Below are 5025 nucleotides of genomic sequence, written 5' to 3'. Positions count from 1 at the left end.
GCAACGTGGGTATCCCGGGAGGTCGCTCTCCCCGGCTGCCATCCGGGTGGCCTAGGGAGTATAGGGGCTCAGCCCTGTGATGTTAAAGATGAAGCCGGGTCTACAGTCTCCACTTGAATATTCCTATGGCTTCTCAGAGCCCTGTGGACGGTGACTGAGGGGACAAACCATGCAGGAAACATCTAACAAGAAAAAAAGAAATGGGGCGCCTGGGTGGCTCAATCAGTTGAGCGTCCAACGTCAGCTCAGGTCATGATCTCACGGTTTGTGAGTTCGAGTTCGAGCCCCACGTCCGGCTCTGCTCTCAGCACAGAGCCTACCTTGGATCCTCTGTCTCCCTCTCTGCCGCTCCCCTGCTCGTGCTCTCTCTCAAAAATAAATAAAGTTAAAAAAAAAATAAAGCGAGGCTCTATCTGCTCTGTTTTTCTGCTATGCCCCCTTCACTCCTGTTCTACACTTTGCCTCTGAACAAGCCAAAGAAGCGATGTTCCCACTTCTAGGGGGGAAGCAAAAAAGCTTTGTCCTAGGCCTCAAACACCTGAGAACACCTAAGAGGAGCCAGATCCCAAACAGGTTCCAGGGCATCAGCTTCGAACAAACCCCGGCTGATGTTGACATCAACACCTCCTCCCTCCGGTGGTTTATAAAATAGTTCCTGTTATTGGCCCATCACGCACCTCATCTTTGATCGGACCCTACCCTGGATTCCCGAAGGAACACGTACCCTAGACTCCTTTCCAGTATAACCCACGCCCCCGCCCCCACTCGAAGCAACGAGGAGACTCACTCTCCTTTGGTTTCCGCATCTCCCAGACACTCCCATCTGTTACACTCTGTCACTCATGCTATTCATTAAACTAAACTCTGCTTTCACTCTCTCTGGCATGCATTTGATTTCTATCCTGCGCGGAGCCAAGGACTCTCTTGGCTGGGTCTGCGGCGCCCCCCCCCCCCCCAGCCCCCGCCCCCTGCCTGCCTGCGTCAGAACCACAGCCATCGCTTTCCCAGGGTTGCTTGCTCCTTTGGGTAAAGGTGGGTGTTTTTGGATCCCTGCCTTGCCTCCTCCTGGCACAGCTCCTGGAACTTCATAAATGCTCAGTAGGCAAATAGCTACCCTCCTGCTGTGAAGAAAACCACAAGTGTCTTTCGGCGTCTCCCAGCACGTCTGGGCCCACAGTGAATGCTTTTGGAACAGATGCACCGGGGAAGACCCCTTTGATGGGGAGCAGATGCCCATCCCCCCCTTTCCTACTAGCAAAGACCTCGGCATTTCAGCCTGCTGCCCACCACCTTCCCAGCTTCGACACTTTCCCCTCCCCAGTGCTGCCACTTTGCATCTATGACACTTAATCCCTCCGCATTTTTTCTGCATCGAGACAATGGGGACAGTGATAATCAGTCCCCCCCCCCCCCCCCCCGGCGCTGTGTGAGGCACAAAGGAGGCTCCGAATATGAAAAGGTTTGGAGATGATTTCCCCCTGTCCTTCAGTTCTTAACCCATGGGAGGCCCACCGTTGTGAGGGGGTGCAGCCACTTCCTTTCCCAAGGGGGTAAATCCAGCTGGAAGAAAGAGAGCAGAGAACATCACCGAAACACCGTCTGAAAGTCACATGCGCCTGTCACAATGCAGAGCCCTCCGCAAGAAGCACATTAGAGAAGGGTCTGGAAGCAGAGCCATGGCCCCTGGTGGCACATCCCCCTGGGGGGCTTTGATCTGGAGACCCGTCCTCCAGGGCGCGTGTTAGCTTGTCACATGTAACCTGCCGGCTCTGTGTTTCTCAGCCTGAGGTCTGGCGGGGTTGAGGAAGGAGTGGGAGTTTTGTGGGTCAGTGCTGGCCTTTGGATCTGTGGTTATACTCTTCTTTCCCCTTCTGAGGGCCAGCTGCTGCCCACCGACTACAGGAAACGGGGCAGGAGCTGATGGAACCGAATGGAACCCTGTAGGACTGGGGTGGGAGTGGCTCTCTTGGGCTCCCAGACTTCATTCCCTGTCTTCAGCCCAGACCTCGGTTGATGCGCGTACCGAAACTATCAAATGCCATTATGACTCACCAGTAAAATCACTGTGTCCACAGCACCATTTACTCAGAGCCAGGAAGGGGACATGGTTCCAGGGGAGGCATGTGCCCAGAGGGAGTCGGGTTGGATGATCCCGCTACATCCCTTTTCCTGGATTTTCTGGAGGTGCCTGGACATTGCTGGGAGGTGGGAGAGGCCTCCACTCTAGAGGACACGTTTGTTTTTTGTGATTAGTCAAAGGGGGACTGATTCCAGGGTATTTGTCCCATTGGCACACAATTCGAACTTACAGCAGCATCCATGGCTGACTTTTAGAGGCCCCGGTCAGGCTCCTTGAAGACTCTCCCTTGAGCCTTAAAATGAAGCCCGTAATTCCTGATGGCCCTATAGCTTTGCCACCTCATCAGGGTCCTAAGAAAATTACTGCGGGTGAGCCCCACCCTGGGAAGGCCCTGCCAGACACGTAGCGATAGTACCCTGTCCCTCCAGACACCCGTGTGCTCAAGTCAGGCATCGGAGAACACATCAGAGCGCTCCATGGAACCCTTGGCGAGCGTGGGAAAGGCAGAAAAGGAAATTGTGTCCGGTTCCAGGAAACAGAGGTTGTGTTCGACAACAGCCAGAGGGAAAGCGCACCGAAGAGGCTGTGTTGCCCAAGACAGAGCCACGGCGCCCCTCCCCGCGGCTCTGTCTGTCCCGTGGCATTTTCTTCATTCGCCTCGTCCATACTCCAGCAACCCTCTTTATGCCATCGTGGTTGTGCGTTCCCAGGCTCTCACTATGCACCCCCTGCCTCCCACTGCCTGTCCTGTCCTGGCCTCAGTTCAGGCTGTCGCCTCTTTCCCCGTCAGGCTTCTCATCTCTCCACGTGCTCGGGGTGGAATTTCAAGAAAGGCATCTGAGGGCTCTGGCTGCACCTTGCTGATCGCTCAGATACACGCCCAAGGCCAGTTATGCGCCCTGGGCCCTGCAGCCCCCAAGATGCCTATCTGCCGTGGGGGGTTATCCTGGTGTTTGCTTTCACCCCCTTCTGCTGGGCCAGCTCAGAACCAAATGGCTTTTGGGTCCAGGTCTGCGGCAGGCTCTCTGAGGTCTCGCGTTCCTTGCCGGGAGGACAGTAAGGGAGGCTGTGAGCCATGCAGGGGGAGGGATCAGAAAAAGGAAGCAGGGACTGGGGTCAGGCAGGGTATCTCCGCAGGTTTCACCAGTTGGGAAGCCCCTGAGAGGGAATCTCAACCCCCTCCCCCTCCACACCGCGGGGCCTTCTGGAAGGCAGCATGGTGAGGGCATGATCTTCGGTTCTGGCAGCCCAGGGCTGGGGTCTGCCTGGCAGAACTCCTGTCCCCTGCCGGCCCCGCCAGCAGCCTTGGTGATGCCGGATGCACTGTGCAGCTCCTGTGACCCGGGGTCTGGGTGGGGGTGGGTGGGAGTGACCAACCCCTAGTAGGTGCTCAGCAAACTTGTGGCATTTGAGAGGCAGTGTGAAATCGGGGGACATAATCGAGTTTTGGAGGAGGAAAGACCTGGGTGGGGTCCCCGATACATCTACTTAGTTTTCCTGCTCTGAAAAAGGGGCTCTAATAATACCTAGCTACACAGGAGGAGGGTGCTGCTGGCAGTGAGGACCGCCCCGTAGATAGAGGCCACAGTTGTGTTTGGATGAATGTGTTCCCTCTCTAAACATGACTTCCGCTTTGTGCCGGGCACTGACACAAGGTCAAGGCTGGGGCATGGAGAGACAGTTCGGGACCACCATGCACAGAGCTGCCCAGGCTGCCCTGCTGGACTGACCAATCACCAGTGCGGAAGGGTCCCAGGTGTCCCGCCATGGTCCCCCAGGCACAAACATGTGGGTTTCAGGATACACCATCCTGGAGGGGGAGGGTGCAGAGAAAGGAGTTTCTCTGTTTAGCCATTTGCCTACGCAAGTGTCCATCACACCACCTTCCCCCATCCCACGCCCGCCAGGATTTCACGTCCTGAGACTAGGACTGGTGTGTCCGCTTACGTAACAGATGGCAGTCACTGCTGCCATCTGGCACTCAAGCTGGCAAAGCAGTGAGGGAGCCCAGAACCTCAAGACGCACCAAAGACAACTCTACCATGTGCCCGGGTGCTATGATCCAGAGCTGGAGAGCTGAGCTTCGCCTCTCCATCACGGTCAGCTTCCTGTGTCATCTTGGCCAGCGGGAGTATGTGAGGATTTCATCACACACTAATCTAGGTGCCGCTGTGAAGGCATTTTGCAGATTCAGTCAACATCTACAAGCAGGTGACTTCAAGGAAAGGAGAGTACCTTCAATAATGTGGGTGGGCCTCATCCAACCAGTGGAAGGCCTTAAGAGCAAAGACTGAGGTCTCAGAGCAGAAGAAATGTGGTCTCAAGACCATCGTATCAACTCCTGCCTGAGTTTCTGGCCAGTTGGCCTGCCCCATGGATTTTAGACCTGCTGGCCCCTATAATAGGGTGAGCCAGTTCCTTAAAATAAATCTGTATAAATAGATACAGAGAGAAAAGAGATATATAAATACACAAAGATATATAAATACAAATATGCTATTGGCTCTGTTTCTCTGGAGAACCTGGCCAATACACCCCCCGTCCAGCTACCTGATCCCCTGAGGGCAGCACCCAGGCTGCCCGCAGAGAGCTGAAATCCCTGTGGCCTTGAGTTCAACTGGCCTTGACTCCTCATTTCAATACTGCTCTAACCCCTCATCAGTAGAAATGGATTTGAGTAGACATCCCAGGGCAGGAGGGGTTTGTAAAAGCCTAGCATACCTTTCTGCAACCATGGACCCAGGGGTCAGCAGTATAGGTTTGGGGGTTGGCAAACCATAGATCATGGGCAGATCCAGCCTGCTGCTCTTTTGTATGAATAAAGTTTTATTGGAACACAGCCATGCGCATGCATTTGTGTATATCCATTCACAGCGTTGTCTGTGGCTGCCTTGCCCGGCAGTGGCAGAGCTGAGCTGCTGGGCCAGCAAGGGGAGGACTTTTGA

At 54.9% G+C, this 5025-nt stretch overlaps 1 non-coding gene across 1 annotated transcript; it reads left to right on the top strand.

The window, feature by feature from the left end:
- Positions 1-184, top strand: LOC115522612. The gene has a single exon (XR_003971500.1). It is a non-coding gene; the product is annotated as a small nucleolar RNA SNORA73 family (small nucleolar RNA).
- The last annotated feature ends 4841 nt before the right edge of the window (positions 185-5025 follow it).

Source organism: Lynx canadensis, chromosome C1 (assembly GCF_007474595.2).
Source record: "Lynx canadensis isolate LIC74 chromosome C1, mLynCan4.pri.v2, whole genome shotgun sequence".
NCBI classification, from domain to species: domain Eukaryota; kingdom Metazoa; phylum Chordata; class Mammalia; order Carnivora; family Felidae; genus Lynx; species Lynx canadensis.
Note: the sequence above shows the minus strand (reverse complement) of the source record. Positions and strands in the feature narration are given on the sequence as shown.